Source organism: Protopterus annectens, chromosome 14.part0 (genome assembly GCF_019279795.1).
Source record: "Protopterus annectens isolate FY-2018-M chromosome 14.part0, PAN1.0, whole genome shotgun sequence".
Classification (NCBI taxonomy): Eukaryota; Metazoa; Chordata; order Ceratodontiformes; family Protopteridae; genus Protopterus; species Protopterus annectens.
Window position 1 is genome coordinate 156,531,699 of NC_056748.1, and position 21,411 is coordinate 156,553,109.

The 21,411-nt window shown below is 41.6% G+C and overlaps 1 protein-coding gene across 2 annotated transcripts in view; it reads right to left on the reverse strand.

Moving 5' to 3' along the window:
* The window catches only part of VWA2 (von Willebrand factor A domain containing 2), a 1,170,846-nt gene that overhangs the window by 220,508 nt on the left and 928,927 nt on the right, over window positions 1-21,411 (reverse strand). The gene's annotated exons all lie outside the window — the stretch shown is intronic.

Sequence of the window (21,411 nt, forward strand, 5' to 3'; positions counted from 1 at the left end):
TATACTGGAATCCTGTTCCAAAGCATGGGGAGTCTCTGGGACAGGAATCTATCCCTCCAGCATATCCTATTTATCGTTGTGGTGAGGTTTATATCTCTAGAGCGTGTGTCTCTCCGGGATTTGTTTTTTTTTTAGGTGGAGCATGTCCATCAATTCTGGGTTGGACATGGCCTTGTATGTCAGGCAGAGATCACCTCTGAGTAAGCGGTATGCAACCAAGTACAGCTGGAGTTTTTTGAGTCGGGCTGCATAGGGCATCTGTTTGAGGCCAGTAATCCTCTTGGTGAGGTACTTTTGTTGTCTTTCCAGCTGTTGCAGGTGTCTTGTAAGGTACATCCCAAATGGGGAGTTGTATTCTATGATGGGTCTAATGAGTGATGAGCAGAGAGGCACAATAACCTCTTTTGTTCTAGATGCAAACCCTTTTGTGATTAGCTGGGCCACATAGAAGGATTTTTCAAACCACCTTGGCAATATGATTATCAAAGGAGAGATTACTATCTACTTGGATCCCCAGATCCCTTATTACATTTTCTGTATTTAGGGGACTACCACCTATGTGGTAGTTTGCGGGTACTTTATTTTTTCCAAAGGGGATAACTATGCACTTTTTGGCATTTAGCTTGAGGCCATGATTTTGACACCAGGTATCCATCTCAGTGAGACCCTTCTGGAGGGTGTCTGTATCAGACAGAGAATCAATTATGGCCCCTAGTCTGCAGTTGTCTGCGAACCTAGTCAGCCATAGTCCTCCTATGCTTGCCTGTTCCTCTGAGAAGTATATACCGAATAGGAGGGGTCCTAGGACTGAGCCCAGGGGGATGCCAATTGTAACCGGTTTAGAGTTGGACGTTGAGCCTGCAACTCTCACCATGTGGGTTCTATCCATGAGCCAGTTGGCAACCCATCTTGTGATGTAGGGGTTTATGTTCAAGCTGGTGAGCTTGTCTATAATACTATTATGGGGAATGGTGTCAAAAGCCTTTGCGAGGTCTAGGTAGGCTGTGTGGACCTCCTTTCCCTCGTCTTATGCCTTGGTAACTGTCTCAAAGAAGTCTACCAGGTTTAGGAGGCATGATCTGCCCTTAACAAAGCCAAACTGGGTAGGGTCCAGTGTTTGGATGTTCCCAATGTCTCTGTTAATGAGTTCCATGATGATGCACTCCATAGCCTTGCAGACCAGGCTAATCAGGCTTATAGGGCGATAGTTCTCAGGGTCCGTTGTGGTTCCACCTTTGTGGAGTGGGATAACTGTTGCTGTGCACCACTCTGTGGGTACGTAGTCTGTAGAGAGGCTGAGTTTGAACAGTGTGTTTAGGTGAGCGGTTAGTTCATTTTGGAGTTCTTGTAAGACACAGCCTGGGACACCATCCGGTCCCATTGAAGCTGTGTTTTTGGCTTTGGATAGGGTTGTATTAACCTATGTGTCAGTGACTGACCGGGCCCTTCATTCTTCTGGTATGGTTATGGGCCCTTTAGGGGGTGAAGTTTTCACTAAACCTGTCTGCCAGAATGTTGGCAATATCAGTCAGTTCAGTGTATTTTGTGCCATTCTGCACTAACTCAGAGCAGATCTGAGAGTTTCCACTTAGGTTCTTGACATAGCTAAAGAACGCTTTGTGGTTATCTTTGGAGTCATTGGCAAGTTTTCTTTCGAAACTAGCCTTGGATGATTTAATGAGGGATCATAGTTTCTTGCTGATACTGATCAGGGATGTCTTTCCTTCTTGGGATTTTACTCTTTTCTGTACTAGATTCCTCCTTCTGTTGTATAGCTTGTTTATGGCAGGGGTCCACCAGACCGGTTTCTTTTTCTTGGAGGAGTAAGTCTTGGTTTTACTTGGGATAGCACAATCCATGCATTCCTGCAGATGCTCATAGAGTGCCTTTGTAAAGGTTTCAGCAGCTTGGACAGCATTGTCCTTTAGCATGGGGGAACCTGTGAACCTTTCCACCTTGGTTTTAAGTAACATGAAGTTTGCTTTTGAAAAGTTTTTCATGGTGGGTTCCTTGATTGGGGGTGGTGGCGGAATGTGGATATCCAGAGTGATTAGTTTATGGTCTGATCTAAACAGCAAGGGGTTGACCTCCGGTGTGGAACACTGCTCTTCCATGTTGGTGATGACCAGGTCCAATACGTTGATCCGCTCTGGCAGGGGTGTTGACCAGTTGATCCAGGGCATTCGAGTTTATAAATTCTAGGAAGCGTTGGGCAAGGGAGTTAGTACTTGAGTAGTTCTCCCAGTTTATGTTTGGGTAATTGAAATCACCCAGTATTAGGGTGTTTGGTAGAACCTTCATATTTCCCAGTGTTTCCAGAAATGCGGAATGGGGGTCCTGGGTCATGGTGGGTGATCTGTAGCAAGCCACAATTTAGATTGCAGTTTTGCTTGTTGTTAGTTGCACATGGATGATCTCTGATGCATTGTGCTGCGCCATTAACCTGGAGGTGTGGGTATCCTTGATGAATATGGATACACCCCTGCCTTTTGTGTTTCGGTCCTGGTTCTGTGGCCGAAAGGTATGGTATGAGTTATAGCCTAGTAGTGCTGGGGTGCTCTCAGGAGCCTTAAACCAGGTTTCTGCTACTGCACAGATGTTGATGTTCTCCACACTGAGGAGTGCCTCAAGTGTGTGCATTTTGAGGTTTAGACTTCTGGTGTTGAGTAGCATTACCCTCAGTTTTTGGCTACTTGTGCTATTTATTGTGGTGGGTTTGTCTTTTGAGCCTTGCCTAAAAAAGGCACTATGGGGGCGGCAAGAGCCTTGGCCAGTATTTGAAAGCCTAAGGGTGACAGGTGCAGGCCATCTCTTGCGAAGCAATGTGGCTTGTCAAGCATGTCATCCCAGGTGGACAGATACTGGATCCCCTTTGAATGACATCAGAAACTTAGCTATTTGTTGAAATTGATCATTTTTTCTTTATACTGTGGCATCATTCTTGGTGAGGGCAGGATGCTACTCAGGGTCAGGGTCATACTGGTCTGGGCTACATGATCAGAAAGCTCTTCTATGTCTCTTTTCATGTAGTCCAGGGAGGTATGTCTGAAGTCATTCACACCAACATGGACAATGACAGAGTTTTTTAGCGAATATATGATTTAAAGTTTGTTATTGCTACATATTGTACTTATTTGCTGCCTGCACTTGAATTAAGTCAAGCGCAAAAACTGCACAAATGCAGTTTTTATAGCAGGGAAGTGAAAGAGATAGAAATTAGCCCAATATGGCCAATAAACTACTAACTTTTGGGCTGAAACCACTCCTCCAGGGACAGATAGGCTGCTCAAAGATCCCCTCTCTCACATGTGAACAGAGAAACTTACTTCTATCCAAGTAAGGTATGGGCAACACAGAAACTTGTAACACAGCCCTGGATTCAGCAGTAACCTGAAAACTGGACTATACTAGTTCAGAAAGTTAGTTGAGTTTAAAGCCCTAATGGCCAAGGTTGCAGAAGTGTAAACCTTCTTACCCCATCTATCCAGCGCCCTGGAGTCTCTATCAAAAGGGGTAGGATTTTTAGCAGTAGAAGCCTTAATGCCCTTGGGTCCCTGTGAAATAGTCTCTGGATCCGCAATAGGGTTTTTAAAAAGGAACGTGTGTGAATCAGGAACCCTGTAATATCTGTCAGGTTTTCTGGGAGTAAGAGGCAAGGAATCAGGGGCCAAACTAGATTCTGAAAAAGCATCATTAACAATGTCTAGTACTGGAGGAATAGCTAAAGGCCTATGCTGAGGCAGGAGTAAAACATCCCTAAGCCTCTTTTTTGAATAAGAAAAATCTTGGCTTTCCCAGTGGAAATGCTCCCTTAGAGTGTGCAAGGTTTCACCAAAAGAAAAATCCTCTGGAGGGGAAGCAGAGGGAATAGAGTCCTCTGCATCAGAATCCTTATAAGTAGATCAAGGCAAATCCAGATCATCAGAAGAATCAAAAAATCAGAATCCTGGTCAGAAGATTCAGAAACAACTTCAGTCCTAGGTCTCTTAGAAGGGGGAGGCTGGCTTCCCCTGATTAGAGTTATAATATCATCAGCCATTCTTATCATTTGTTTTTTAGGCATAGAGGCCTGAGCATGCAGCCTGTGCACATGGTTCGAGATTTAGGCCTAAAAGAAGAAAGAGGCATCAGTTTAATATGCAAGTCCGTAGGTCTGAATACACCCTCAGAAGCCGGTGCCTGCACAGCAGCTCTGGACCCATCCAAGGTAGAGACATCCACAGGTTCCATAGTTGAAGCATTTTGCTGCATACCGGACTCTGAATGGGTCTCAGTAGAGGCCTGCGAATCAGAAGCAGCGAGTATCAGGGGCTGCGAAAACGCCTCACTGAGTACCGGCTAACTGGCGAATGGATTAGGAGAAGCGTCGTTGGCAGTTATGAACCTCGGCGGCCTGTCTCTGTCTTTATCCTTGCATTTTTCGGAATCCCGGTAGTCGGATGGCAAACCAATGACATTTCTGGATAATTAAACCGAGAACCGAAATATTTTGAGGCGAAAATATACTGACGATGAATAGTGCTCTGATTAAATAAAGCACAAAACCAACAGCACAGTACATTGTGGTCAGGGCCTAGGCAAGGAATACAGTATGAATGAAAATCTTTATAAGGTATTTGCTTTCCACAAGTAATGCAATTATTAACTTTTACTGACATTGGTAAAGAGCAAGAAAAAGTTTCCCCAGCAGGGTACTTAGTTTTAGTTAAAGACTTTGGTTCTGAAACTCGAAAACGAAAATTTCAGGAGTCAGCAGACCGGCACTTGCGAACTGCTTCTGCTTCAGGCACCGCACGGCAAGAAAGACTGATGTAATAGCGTCGGCTGCATGTTTTATACCCCTGACAACCTGACGTCATGGAAGAAAGGACAGCAACAGATGCTGGACCCAAGACTTTGTTATTCAGGCCGACTGAGGGCTACTGCAAGCAGATAACCCAAAATGATGACTGCAACAGTGAAACACAAAGAACATCTGGAGCATTTTAAATGCAGTTTTTGACTCAAGGTTTTATTCTGAATGTAATGAGAGTTCAAACAAACTCAGACCTGCAAAAAAGCAATAAAAGTAATAATAGAGTATTAATGAATCTTCCACTATTTATTATCAAGTTAATTCTGGAATTAGAAAGTAATAATAGAGTATTAACGAATCTTCCACTATTTATTATCAAGTTAATTCTGGAATTAGAAAGTAATAATAGAGTATTAATGAATCTTCCACTATTTATTATCAAGTTAATTCTGGAATTAGAAAGTAATAATAGAGTATTAACGAATCTTCCACTATTTATTATCAAGTTAATTCTGGAATTAGAAAGTAATAATAGAGTATTAATGAATCTTCCACTATTTATTATCAAGTTAATTCTGGAATTAGAAATGGATGAAAACAAAAGGTTGTAACCACGTCCAGAAATAAATAACTAGTATATAGCAACTTCACTGTTGCACAAGTATGAAGACTGGAGAAATCTCCCAAACCAGGAATGACTGTTATGAAGACTGGAGAAATCTCCCAAACCAGGAATGACTGCTATGAAGACTGGAGAAATCTCCCAAACCAGGAATGACTGCTATGAAGACTGGAGAAATCTCGCAAACCAGGAATGACTGCTATGAAGACTGGAGAAATCTCCCAAACCAGGAATGACTGCTATGAAGACTGGAGAAATCTCCCAAACCAGGAATGACTACTCTGAAGACTGGAGAAATCTCCCAAACCAGGAATGACTGCCATGAAGACTGGAGAAATCTCCCAAACCAGGAATGACTGCTATGAAGACTGGAGAAATCTCCCAAACCAGGAATGACTGCCATGAAGACTGGAGAAATCTCCCAAACCAGGAATAACTGCTATGAAGACTGGAGAAATCTCCCAAACCAGGAATGACTGCTATGAAGACTGGAGAAATCTCCCAAACCAGGAATGACTGCTATGAAGACTGGAGATATCTCCCAAGCCAGGAATGACTACTATGAAGACTGGAGAAATCTCCCAAACCAGGAATGACTGCCATGAAGACTGGAGAAATCTCCCAAACCAGGAATGACTGCTTTGAAGACTGGAGAAATCTCCCAAACCAGGAATGACTGCCAGAGCACACTTAGAAACTGACCACCAGTGATTTCCTATGGTATCCTGGGATCAAGGAGTTCAGATCCGCCAAGCTGCTTAATCACATGGCGTCCCAACCAGTTTAATGAGCAGTAGGAATGCCATCCTCTGGAAACTTCTTCAAGAGAAGGAGCTTGTTACAGCGAATATAAATTAATAAGTCAGGATGCAGCTAGAGAGTGAAACACGCTGCGTTTGTCTGGAGAAGGGACTATGCACAGCTCTGGATAGTATTGCTAGCTATTTCCAAAAAGGACGCTAAACATGTGTGATTTATAATTAATGGTGGACATGGAACAGCAGGATCAGAACCAAAAATGTGACATGAAAGTGAAGTCAGCATTCTTTCTGAGGTGCCATCCTGCCACTGGGTAGTAATTTAATCAAGGATAGAATAAAACATGGGCCAAATAAAGGGAAAGTCCCTGAAATCATGTGACTAGGAACTCAGATTAGGATAGGCCAGTGTGCTGCCAGTGCTAATGTTGAGTAATTGTGGGTACAAGAGGTAAAGAGAAGACTGCAATCCAGTGAGACACCTGGCATCACACCTGGCATCACACCTGGCATTCAATGCCAAAAACTGCAAAATGTTGCATTGCTGAGTGAACAGTCAACACTTAATGGCAGAGGGAAGTGAAACTAAGAGGGAAGAGTTATGAAGTATAACTAATTAACAAAGCACAGGAAAACAATACACGTATTGCTCATAACAGAATAAAATGAGAACATTGCAGAAGGGAAAATAATCACAGCCAAGACAGCCAGAGTGCTGGCCCTAAACCTATTTTTTATTCATTTACAATTTACATTTGGAAAGCTAGTATGGACACCTGACTTTCCAGCCCATTCTGAGGTGCCACATGGGAAAATACATACTGGATTAACGTAACATACCATTTTGTGTTTTTCAGAACTATTATAAACAATAACAGGCATTAATATTACATTACAGTATTATAATATTGCAGGTTATCAGCTACTGTTACTATCCAAGTTAAAGTACCCATATGGCATGGTATAAAGTACTTCTGAGAGATTATTTCAGAAGCAGTTTCTGAAAAATCAGTTAAACTAGAAATAAGTAAATGTACGTGCTGTATACATCCGGTCATCTGTCCATTTTCTAAACTGATTGTCATGGTAAGGGTCAGTAATTCAGAACTGCCCATCTTCAGGAACAATCTGCAGCTCATCTAAGATCCCTAGACATTCCTAGGCAAGCTAAAAATGTAACCCTTCCAATGCCTAGGCCTCCATCCAGTCGGTTGTACCTGGTATATCTGCGCTGGAGGGCATCAAGGCAGCAGGTTGTACCTGGTATATCTGCTATGGAGGGCATCAAGGCAGCAGGTTGTACCTGGTATATCTGCTATCGAGGGCATCAAGGCAGCAGGTTGTACCTGGTATATCTGCGTTGGAGGGCATCAAGGCAGCAGGTTGTACCTGGTATATCTGCGTTGGAGGGCATCAAGGCAGCAGGTTGTACCTGGTATATCTGCTATGGAGGGCATCAAGGCAGCAGGTTGTACCTGGTATATCTGCTATGGAGGGCATCAAGGCAGCAGGTTGTACCTGGTATATCTGCTATGGAGGGCATCAAGGCAGCAGGTTGTACCTGGTATATCTGCTATGGAGGGCATCAAGGCAGCAGGTTGTACCTGGTATATCTGCTATGGAGGGCATCAAGGCAGCAGGTTGTACCTGGTATATCTGCGTTGGAGGGCATCAAGGCAGCAGGTTGTACCTGGTATATCTGCGTTGGAGGGCATCAAGGCAGCAGGTTGTACCTGGTATATCTGCGTTGGGGGGCATCAAGGCAGCAGGTTGTACCTGGTATATCTGCGTTGGAGGGCATCAAGGCAGCAGGTTGTACCTGGTATATCTGCGTTGGAGGGCATCAAGGTAGCAGGTTGTACCTGGTATATCTGCATTGGGGGGCATTAAGGCAGCAGGTTGTACCTGGTATATCTGCTATGGAGGGCATCAAGGCAGCAGGTTGTACCTGGTATATCTGCGTTGGAGGGCATCAAGGCAGCAGGTTGTACCTGGTATATCTGCATTGGAGGGCATCAAGGCAGCAGGTTGTACCTGGTATATTTGCTATGGAGGGCATCAAGGCAGCAGGTTGTACCTGGTATATCTGCGTTGGGGGGCATCAAGGCAGCAGGTTGTACCTGGTATATCTGCGTTGGAGGGCATCAAGGCAGCAGGTTGTACCTGGTATATCTGCGTTGGAGGGCATCAAGGCAGCAGGTTGTACCTGGTATATCTGCATTGGAGGGCATCAAGGCAGCAGGTTGTACCTGGTATATCTGCGTTGGAGGGCATCAAGGCAGCAGGTTGTACCTGGTATATCTGCGTTGGGGGGCATCAAGGCAGCAGCGCTGTCACAAACTGCCCAAACCAAACTCGTTGTTCACATCTTATTTCAGTGGTGGCCGTGGTTTGAGATCCTCCTGGACTGCTGAGTTCCACATGAGCTGAATCCACCCTGCAAAGAAATCTCAAAATGAACACTTGTATCTATGATCTTATCCCCTCGGTCACTAATGACAGCTCATGAAGAAATGGTCAGAGAATGACCAGAAAACTGAGGGCTTCCTCCACTGAGTCAGCTCTCACCTCAGCACCACAGGCCAATAGAGTATTTGCAATACTGCTGCCGTTGCACCCATTTGCTATTTAGCCCCCCCCCCATGAGCCTTTATACCTCCATTCATTAACGAAACTCAGAGATAGTTAAAGTTCTCCACGTGAACTGCTGTATCCAGAGAAGTACAGCTCAAGGGGTGCCCCCCCAAGACTTTGGGGAAGATGCTATCACCATCATACTGTCTGTTAGTTATACTGCAGAAAAAAAAGTGTTGCATACAAGAACAGCAGCCAGTCCTGAAGAGTGACATTAAGTTATGGAACACAGAGCATAAGTAATGTAACAATGTAACAAAACTTACCAACATACTATGGAGTTATGGAACACAGAGCATAAGTAATGTAACAATGTAACAATGTAACAAAACTAACCAACATACTTTGGAGTTATGGAACACAGAGCATAAGTAATGTAACAATGTAACAAAACTAACCAACATACTATGGAGTTATGGAACACAGAGCATAAGTAATGTAACAATGTAACAAAACTAACCAACATACTATGGAGTTATGGAACACAGAGCATAAGTAATGTAACAATGTAACAAAACTAACCAACATACTATGGAGTTATGGAACACAGAGCATAAGTAATGTAACAATGTAACAAAACTAACCAACATACTATGGAGTTATGGAACACAGAGCATAAGTAATGTAACAATGTAACAAAACTAACCAACATACTATGGAGTTATGGAACACAGAGCATAAGTAATGTAACAATGTAACAAAACTAACCAACATACTATGGAGTTATGGAACACAGAGCATAAGTAATGTAACAATGTAACAAAACTAACCAACATACTATGGAGTTATGGAACACAGAGCATAAGTAATGTAACAATGTAACAAAACTAACCAACATACTATGGAGTTATGGAACACAGAGCATAAGTAATGTAACAATGTAACAAAACTAACCAACATACTATGGAGTTATGGAACACAGAGCATAAGTAATGTAACAATGTAACAAAACTAACCAACATACTATGGAGTTATGGAACACAGAGCATAAGTAATGTAACAATGTAACAAAACTAACCAACATACTATGGAGTTATGGAACACAGAGCATAAGTAATGTAACAATGTAACAAAACTAACCAACATACTATGGAGTTATGGAACACAGAGCATAAGTAATGTAACAATGTAACAAAACTAACCAACATACTATGGAGTTATGGAACACAGAGCATAAGTAATGTAACAATGTAACAAAACTAACCAACATACTATGGAGTTATGGAACACAGAGCATAAGTAATGTAACAATGTAACAAAACTAACCAACATACTATGGAGTTATGGAACACAGAGCATAAGTAATGTAACAATGTAACAAAACTAACCAACATACTATGGAGTTATGGAACACAGAGCATAAGTAATGTAACAATGTAACAAAACTAACCAACATACTATGGAGTTATGGAACACAGAGCATAAGTAATGTAACAATGTAACAAAACTAACCAACATACTATGGAGTTATGGAACACAGAGCATAAGTAATGTAACAATGTAACAAAACTAACCAACATACTATGGAGTTATGGAACACAGAGCATAAGTAATGTAACAATGTAACAAAACTAACCAACATACTATGGAGTTATGGAACACAGAGCATAAGTAATGTAACAATGTAACAAAACTAACCAACATACTATGGAGTTATGGAACACAGAGCATAAGTAATGTAACAATGTAACAAAACTAACCAACATACTATGGAGTTATGGAACACAGAGCATAAGTAATGTAACAATGTAACAAAACTAACCAACATACTATGGAGTTATGGAACACAGAGCATAAGTAATGTAACAATGTAACAAAACTAACCAACATACTATGGAGTTATGAACACAGAGCATAAGTAATGTAACAATGTAACAAAACTAACCAACATACTATGGAGTTATGGAACACAGAGCATAAGTAATGTAACAATGTAACAAAACTAACCAACATACTATGGAGTTATGGAACACAGAGCATAAGTAATGTAACAATGTAACAAAACTAACCAACATACTATGGAGTTATGGAACACAGAGCATAAGTAATGTAACAATGTAACAAAACTAACCAACATACTATGGAGTTATGGAACACAGAGCATAAGTAATGTAACAATGTAACAAAACTAACCAACATACTATGGAGTTATGGAACACAGAGCATAAGTAATGTAACAATGTAACAAAACTAACCAACATACTATGGAGTTATGGAACACAGAGCATAAGTAATGTAACAATGTAACAAAACTAACCAACATACTATGGAGTTATGGAACACAGAGCATAAGTAATGTAACAATGTAACAAAACTAACCAACATACTATGGAGTTATGGAACACAGAGCATAAGTAATGTAACAATGTAACAAAACTAACCAACATACTATGGAGTTATGGAACACAGAGCATAAGTAATGTAACAATGTAACAAAACTAACCAACATACTATGGAGTTATGAACACAGAGCATAAGTAATGTAACAATGTAACAAAACTAACCAACATACTATGGAGTTATGGAACACAGAGCATAAGTAATGTAACAATGTAACAAAACTAACCAACATACTATGGAGTTATGGAACACAGAGCATAAGTAATGTAACAATGTAACAAAACTAACCAACATACTATGGAGTTATGGAACACAGAGCATAAGTAATGTAACAATGTAACAAAACTAACCAACATACTATGGAGTTATGGAACACAGAGCATAAGTAATGTAACAATGTAACAAAACTAACCAACATACTATGGAGTTATGAACACAGAGCATAAGTAATGTAACAATGTAACAAAACTAACCAACATACTATGGAGTTATGGAACACAGAGCATAAGTAATGTAACAATGTAACAAAACTAACCAACATACTATGGAGTTATGGAACACAGAGCATAAGTAATGTAACAATGTAAAAAAACTAACCAACATACTATGGAGTTATGAACACAGAGCATAAGTAATGTAACAATGTAACAAAACTAACCAACATACTATGGAGTTATGAACACAGAGCATAAGTAATGTAACAATGTAACAAAATTAACCAACATACTATGGAGTTATGAACACAGAGCATAAGTAATGTAACAATGTAACAAAATTAACCAACATACTATGGAGTTATGGACACAGAGCATAAGTAATGTAACAATGTAAAAAAACTAACCAACATACTATGGAGTTATGGAACACAGAGCATAAGTAATGTAACAATGTAACAAAACTAACCAACATACTATGGAGTTATGAACACAGAGCATAAGTAATGTAACAATGTAACAAAACTAACCAACATACTATGGAGTTATGGAACACAGAGCATAAGTAATGTAACAATGTAACAAAACTAACCAACATACTATGGAGTTATGGAACACAGAGCATAAGTAATGTAACAATGTAACAAAACTAACCAACATACTATGGAGTTATGGAACACAGAGCATAAGTAATGTAACAATGTAACAAAACTAACCAACATACTATGGAGTTATGGAACACAGAGCATAAGTAATGTAACAATGTAACAAAACTAACCAACATACTATGGAGTTATGGAACACAGAGCATAAGTAATGTAACAATGTAACAAAACTAACCAACATACTATGGAGTTATGGAACACAGAGCATAAGTAATGTAACAATGTAACAAAACTAACCAACATACTATGGAGTTATGAACACAGAGCATAAGTAATGTAACAATGTAACAAAACTAACCAACATACTATGGAGTTATGGAACACAGAGCATAAGTAATGTAACAATGTAACAAAATTAACCAACATACTACGGAGTTATGGACACAGAGCATGAGTAATGTAACAATGTAAAAAAACTAACCAACATACTATGGAGTTATGGAACACAGAGCATAAGTAATGTAACAATGTAACAAAACTAACCAACATACTATGGAGTTATGGAACACAGAGCATAAGTAATGTAACAATGTAAAAAAACTAACCAACATACTATGGAAATTAAATGTGTACCTTCAGAAAAAAAAAGGTACCACTGCAAGTTAAATTAACTTTGACTGGCTCTCACCAGCTCTGTTGGCACACGGGGATAAAGCCCAGAGTATGACCTACATGATCCATTTTCATTTAAGCAGCTCTAAGGTCTGCTGGATCTAGTGTGGCGAAGATGGAAATGAGCATCCTATGAAGGGTGCACCATGGCTGTGCAAAGCCATAAACCCTTGAAGAGTTAATATTGCAAAGTGATTGCTTAAAAGGGGTGGGCAGATAGCCACCAAGCTGCTTTGGCAGTAATTCTCATCCCCTTAACATCAGGGAGAGTATAATGCCCCAAGGATGATGGGAGTCATTTGCTTCTCCATCAAGTTGAGTAGTTAGTGCCCACCAAAAATAAATCATCAACACAGTTACAGCTGCCTGAATGACAGCTCCTCTGGCTAAATGGGGATATGTAGTATATGAGAACGAATGGGCAAAGTCTGTCAGAATGGAGACAAAAAGCATACAAAATGAAGCATCTGGAAAAAATGGATCTGGTCCTGTTTTTTCTGTAAGCCTCTGTACCCAATTTTATGGCATTTATATCAGACATTCATCTCACACTACCTTGCATTAGAAAAACTATAATTAATATACTAGAAAGGCTCACCCAGACTCTGCTACATTTTGCTGTGATGGAAAGGTTAGTTTGCTTTTTATTTGTTGTATTTTGTATTACTTTATTGCCTTTTTCTATTTTGAATACTGTGATTTGTTTTCTTTACCTTGTATTTTACTTGTATTCTGCGTTTAACTGTATATTAAAACTTGAAAATAGACCACAGCTCTGTCTCTTGTGAGTCAGGCAGAATATTTTCCCCACCCTTCCACCCAGTTACTGTTGCGTTCTTAAACACCACTATTTTTCTAGTTGCCTGCCTCTTATGTTAATTTGACCATATATCTCATTTCCTCTCTGCTTTTACTGGCTTGTGTAAGTGCAAAATTATCATTTTGTGAAATCACTCCCCTTCAACTATTTAAATTTATAGGTCATCCTACTGTATTCCATAGTACCAAAATAGTGATCACCCCCTTTCAATCTATCTTGCTGTTTTAATAATAGTGACTCTCCACTAAAACTTAACTTTTTAGACAGGTAAAACTTAAGCTACCTACTTTCACATCTAACTCCTCTAGTACACACTGCAGTGTTTAGGATAAACCATTTTTTTCATCTTACCTTTAAGCATCCGTGTGACTAGCACTTGCTCTAAAACTTGCTGGAAAGCACTAGGAAGCCTTAAACTGATACAAGCACTCAACTCTCCTTGTTAATAAGGAGAAATTAATCACAGGCACTAAACAGCCTATAATTGCAAAGTACCTTGCTAAGGTAAAAGCAAACAGCTGTTATAATTTACAAAAAAAAGAACCAAAGCAGGCACGTCCAAGGGTCAGCTTCCGGTGATTTTTCCTGTCCACGTAGTGAATCTGGGCATACTGGGGCAATGCAGCAATGGCCTCATGTACACAGACAACCCTCTCCTCCTACCACCCAACACTACAACCTGTGAGAGATGCACTTACATAGCCAAACTTGAAGCAAAGCTCTCTCCTCCCAAGAGAGGAGAAGGTTAACACCTGCACTGCACCTCAAGCAACACATAGCCCTTCTCAACCCACACCACCAACACCCACACATAGCAACTCTAAACCCTCATATGTGGAGGCCCTTAACAGTAACCTGCCCAAGCAACAAGGATCTTTGAAGCTGAAATGCAAACAAACACCAATCACAGCCAAAGTGTCACACAGCTCACAACATCATTGTGCCACCCAACAACAGCACCTAAGGCAAGACAACATACCCATCACTTTAGTCACAGGTGACTCTATAGTCAGGCACACTGTCCCACTCACCAGGCTGAACAAGGAGAAAATTACAGTCAGCTGTCTGTCACGTGCCAGGATCTGCCACATAAAGCATGCACTCAAGTCACTCCACAACAAGTACAAATATGACTCTGTCATTGTCCATGTTGGAGTGAATGACTTGAGACGTAACTCCCTGGACTACATGAAAAGAGACATGGAAGAGCTCTTGGATGATGTGGCCCAGGCAGGTATGACCCTAGCCCTGAGTAGCATCCTGCCTTCGCCCAGAATGATACCACAGTATAAGGACAAAATGATTAACTTCATCAATTGGCTCAGTGTCTGGTGTCATTCAAAGGGGATCCAGTATCTGTCTGCCTTGGACAATATGATCGACAGACCATGATGCTTTGCCAGAGATGGTCTGCACCTGTCACCCCTGGGATTCAGGTTACTGGCTAAGGCTCTTGCCACACCTTAGTGCCTTTTTTAGGCAAATTTCAAAGGACAAAACCAGCACCGTAACAGATACAAGCATACAAAATCTGAAGGTAATGCTCCTCAATGCTAGAAGTCTAAACCTCAAAATGCACTCTCTCGAGGCACTCCTAAAAATGGAGAACATAGATACCTGTGCAGTAACTGAGACCTGGTTCAAGGCTCCAGAGAGCACCCCTGCAATACCAGGCTACAACTCTTACCACACTTTTCGGCCACCAAACCAGGACCGAAACACTAAAGGTGGAGGAGTGTCCATATTCACCAAGGATATTCACACCACCAGGCTAGTTGCCCAACTCAATGTGTCTGAAATTCTCCAGATGCAACTAACACTAGGTAAGACTGCAATCAAAATTATAGCTGGCTACAGATCCCCCACCCCCCCACCCCCCCGCCCCACCATGCCCCAAGATTCTCAGTACACCTTTCTAAACATACTGGAAAATATTGATACAACCAAACACCCTAATACTGGGTGATTTCAACCACCTTGCCATTAACTGGGAAAACTAATCGTGTACCAACACCTTTGCCCAACAGTTCTTGGAATTCATAAATTCCAATGCCATGGATCAACTAATCCATAGTCACATCAGGGGCTCCAATATCCTAGACCTGGTCATTACCAACATGGGAAATCGATGCTCCACACCTATGGTCACCCCCTCATTGGTCACGTCTGCCCATAAGCTAATCACCCTTGACATCCACATCCCTCCCCCACCTCCAGTAAGGAAACCTCTGTAAAAAACTTCTCCAAAGCCAACTTCATGCTACTCAAGTCAGAAGTGACAAACGTCATGACACCCACGCAGACGGGAACTGAAAGTTTGACTGCTGAAACCTATACTAAGGCACTGTACGAGCACATCCACTCATGCATGAATCGTGCCATCGTAAACAGAACCAAGATACTCTCCTCCAAAAAAAGGAAGCCAATCTGTTGGTTCCCTGCCATAAACAAACTTTACAACAAAAAGAAGAAACTGTTGCAGAAAAGAGGAAAATCCCAAGATGCAAAAAACTCCCTTACCAGCCTCAGTAAGAAGCTGAGATCCTTCATAAAATCCTCCAAAGCTAGTTACAAAACTAAAATTGCCAAAGATTCCAAAGACAACCACAAGGCATTATATAGCTATGTCAAGAATCTAAACGGCAATTCTCAGATCTGCTCTGAGCTACAACAGAATGACATAAAATATACTGATCCCAAGGATATTGCTAATATCCTGGCAGATCGATTCAGTGCCAACTTCACCCCCTCTCACCCCCTAAAGGGCATATCTCAATACCAAAAGATTGCCAATTTCTTGTAATAACAGCCACCCAGGTAAAAAACACACTCTCCAAAGCTAAGAATACAGTATCCATGGGACCAGATGACATCCCAGGCTGTGTACTACATGAACTACAAAATGAACTGGCACCTCACCTAAGTGTCATGTTTAATCATAGCCTCACCTTAGGAATTGTGTCCACTGAGTGGCGCACAGCTACAGTTATCCCACTCCACAAGGGGGGATCCATCTTCGATCTGGGGAATTACTGCCCCATCAGTCTGATGAGCCTGATCTGCAAGGCCATGGAATGTATTACCATGGAACTTATAAACAAAGACATTTGCAACCTGTAAACACTGGACCCCACCCAGTTTGGGTTCATGAAGGGCTGATCTTGTCTCCTGAACCTGATTGACTTCTTCGAATCAGTCTCCAGAGCTGTGGACAATGGCTAGGTGGTCCACACAGCCTAGCTGGACCTCAACAAGGCCTTCAACACCATCTCCCACTCTGGAACCATAGATAAACTTACTAAGCTGGGCATTAATCCCTACATCACTGGATGGGTTGCCAACTGGCTTACTGACAGAACACACACTGTAAAAGTAGCAGACTCCAAATCCAGCTCTAGACAAGTGACAAGTGGAGTACCTCAAGGTTCAGTCCTGGGACTGCTCTTGTTTGGCATCTACTTCTCTGAAGTATAGGCCAACACTAAGGGACTCTGGCTAACAAAGTTTGCAGATGACTGCAAACTGGGAGCCATTATTGAAACCTGAAATGATGTGGATATTCTACAAAAGGGCCTTACAGAAACAGATGCTTGGTACCAGAGCCATGGGCTCAAGCTCAATGCCAAGAAATGTACAGTTATCCCTTTTGGGAAAAAACATGCACCCGTGAATTACCACATAGGTGGCAGTACACTAAACACTGAAAGTGTGACAAGAGACTTAGGGACACAGGTGGGCAGTGGTCTCACCTTCGATAACCACATCACCACAACAGTCAGGAAATGTTTCTATGTGGCACACCTCATCACTAGGGGTTTTTCATCCAGTAAGAAGGGGGTCATTGTCCCTCATTAGACCCATTATAGAATACAACACCCCATTTGGTATGTACCTCTCAAAACATCTGCAACAACTGGAAAGGCCGCAGAAATGCCACACTAAAAGAATCTCAGGCCTAAAGCAGATGCCTTATGCTGACCGTCTAAAAAAACTCCAGCTATACTCTATTGCATATCATCTACTCAGAGGCGATCTCTGCTTAATATACAAGTCCATGTCAAAACCAGAGCTACTGGACATGCTACACTTAAAGAAATCCCAATTCCTCAGACCCACACGCTCCAGGGATCTAAACCTTGCCATTACAATGAACAAAACATGCTGGAGGGATAGGTTCCTGGCCCAGAGACTCCCCAGACTCTGAAATAGACTGCCCATACATGTCAAACAGAGCGCCTCTTTGGCCCTCCTCAAAAGGAACCTTGACGATTGGATTTGAGATAGGAAATTCACTCCGGGGATGACGTCAGTCACCCTGCTAGACAGGGGTCCAGGGAAGTAAATATTGTGGGAAGAAATAGCCAGGGAATTGTTATGGCTAGGCTTGTACAGGCCCTAGGGCTGATAGCCTAGTACCAACCTATGAACTTATGAATACTTTTAAGGGAGAGAGCTTGCCATCAAAATAGGTGATATTTAACTGGACAACTTTGATACATTTAAGGTCTAAACTGCTGAATTAATTGCTCTGGTGTCTGGTAGAGATAGTGTGAGGTACGATGGGAGTGTCCATCCTAGGGAGGGAGAAACATTGCTGTTCAATGCCCCAAACTTTTAGGGAAGGGTGGATATTACAAAGTACAGTAATATATAATCTTTTGCGGTCTCAGTGAGATGCAGAGCATTTGTGAACATGAGATGTCTGTTTATAGGAAGAGAATTTTGACCAGCACTACTGCGGACAATTCTACCACATGTCAACTGGAGGACCACCCATTGTTAATGTAATATCCTCAGACAGTGTTCTGTTTTCTGCACGCTAACCCACAACAGGCCATGAAATATCACCTTTGCTAACAAGAAAGGCACATTAGTAATTATTCAGAACCCCAAACAAACACATCCAGACAGAATATCCACTACATAAATGTAATGTGAATACCAAGCAAACAATATTACAGTAACAAGCGCTGGTGGAAGAAAGACTGTTTTAACAAGTCTGGATTCATAACTGTGCAATGCCACTGTCTCACAATTGTCTGGTGAACCCAACACAGATAGGTATGACACTCGGGTAGAGGAAATTCATAAGAACCTAGTCAAAACAAAAACTCATCATAACAGAAAAATTATGGGGACTGAAAAGAAAAGCTATATTCCAACTCACACACATGCAATTTGATCAGGATGGTATGGCAACCTGGCCAAAAGTTTACAGAGGTCATTGGAAACAGTAAACAACTGCCTAAAGCAAAGTACTTTACAATAAGAAATTTATTTATTTATTTGCAGTTTGTTTGCGAGGATGGTCCACTGGGCCACAAGGAGCCCGTGTTCAATGGAGTCCATGGAAATTCAGTATGTCAAGGCTATAAAGTGGAAACCTGAAAAGAACGAAAACTCAGAAGCGCGAAATTCAAAATCTCGCATACCGGAGATTTTGAATTACCGCTTCTGGGGTACACAAACATGCACCTTCCTCCCCACACACAAACACAAGCTCTGTCCAACATAAAAGTAGAGGGGCAACCCCACATGCTCCCCCCATGGGGGGGCTGCACCACCCACATCCCCCTACTTAAATATTCTAACTCTGAGGTCGCACTACATACAAAAACACACAAAACACCACCACACAAGCTACATTCTCCTCGCACACACACATCACAGTATCAAAACACACCAACACACACCACTGACCCTACCCAAAACCCTTAACACATAAACACTTACCTGAATCCATAACCACAGCGAAACACCAGAAGCGCAAATTCAAAATCTCCGGTATGCAAGATTTTGAATTTCGCACTTCTGAGTTTTCATTCTTTTCAGGTTTCCAATTTATGGGCTCGAAATACTGAAATTCGATATTTCAGCATTTCGAGCTTCTAAAGTGAATCCATATACATACACACACACACACACACATATACCCCAGGGATTACCTCAGTGTCACTGCTCGACAGAGGCACAGCAAAATAATGGGTATAGTTCCCCATACTAAAGGGGTGGCGTAAGCCACAAAACTATGGGCTAGGCTTGTAAATGCCCTCGGGCAGATAGCCTAGTATGAACCTATGAACCTATGAACCTATATATATATATATACATATATATATATATATATATATATATATATATATATATATATATATATATATATATATATATATATATATATATATATATATATATGTATGGATCTAGGACTGCTTGGGATGACATGGTCGAGAGACCATGATCCTTTGCTACAGATGGCCTGCACCTGTCGCCCCTGGGATTCCAGATACTGGCTAAGGCTCTTGCTGACCCTATAGTGCCTTTTTTAGGCAAAGTTCAAATAAATTTGTCACCATAACAGGAATAGGCAAGCAAAAACTGAGGGTAATACTACTCAATGCTAGAAGTCTAAAATCTCAAAATGCACTCACTCAAGGCACTCCTTAAAATGGAGAGCATCAGTATCTGTGCAGTGACTGAGACCTGGTTCAAGGCTCCAGACAGCACCCCTGCACTACCAGGCTATAACTCATACCACATGTTTCGGCCACGTAACCTGGACCGAAACACCAAAGGCGGAGGTGTGTCCATATTCATTAAGGATATCCACATCTCCAGGCTAGTTGCTCAGCATAATGCATCCGAGGTTATCCAAGTGCAACTAACTCTTGACAAAACTGCAATCCAAATTGTAGCTTGCTACAGATCCCCCACCATGCCCCAGGATTCCCACTCCTCTTTTCTTGATGTACTGGAAAATATTGGGGTTCAAACAAACACCCTAATAATGGGCGATGCTACCCCACCATTAACTGGGAAAACTACTCATGTACTAACTCCTTAGCTCAACACTTTCTGAAATTCATAAACTCCATACCCTGGATCAACTTATCCACACCTCCACCAGGGGCAACAATATCCTAGACCTAGTCATTACAACATGAGTGACCGGTGTTCCACACCTGAAGTCAACTCCTTGTTGGTCCGATCCAACCATAAGCTAATCACCCATGATATCCACATCCCACCCCCACCCCCCATTAAGGAAACCAAAGTAAAAATTTTCACAAAGTCAACTTCATGCTTCTTAAGACAGAAGTGGTGAACTTCATGACACCCATGCAGATGGACAACACAGTTACAACTGCTGAATCCTACACAAATGCACTCTATAAGCACTTACATGACTGCATGGATCATGCTATCCCAAATAGAACCAAGACACTATCCTCCAAAAAAAGGAAGCCAATCTGGTGGTCCCCTGCCATAAACAAACTGTACAACAGAAGGAAGAAACTGTTGCCAAAGAGAGTAAAATCCCATGAGTTGAGGAGATCCCTGGTTAGCCTCAGTAAGAAGCTGAGATCCCTTATAAGATCCTCCAAAGCTAGCAACGAAAACAAAGTCGAAACTGATTCTAAGGGCAACCACAAAGCATTCTATAGCTATGTCAAGAATCTCAATGACAACACCCAGATCTGCTCTGACTTACAGCACAAAGGCAAGAAAATTACAAAACCAACTGATATTGCCAACATCCTGGCAGATAGGTTCAGTGCTAACTTTACCCCCTCTCACCCCCTAAAGGGCCCATATCTATACAGGAAGAATGCAGAGTCCCTGTAATCACAGCTATGCAGGTAAAAGCTGCACTCTCTAAAGCCAAAAACACAGCATCCATGGGACCGGACAACATCCCAGGCTGCATTTTACATGAACTTCAGAACAAAC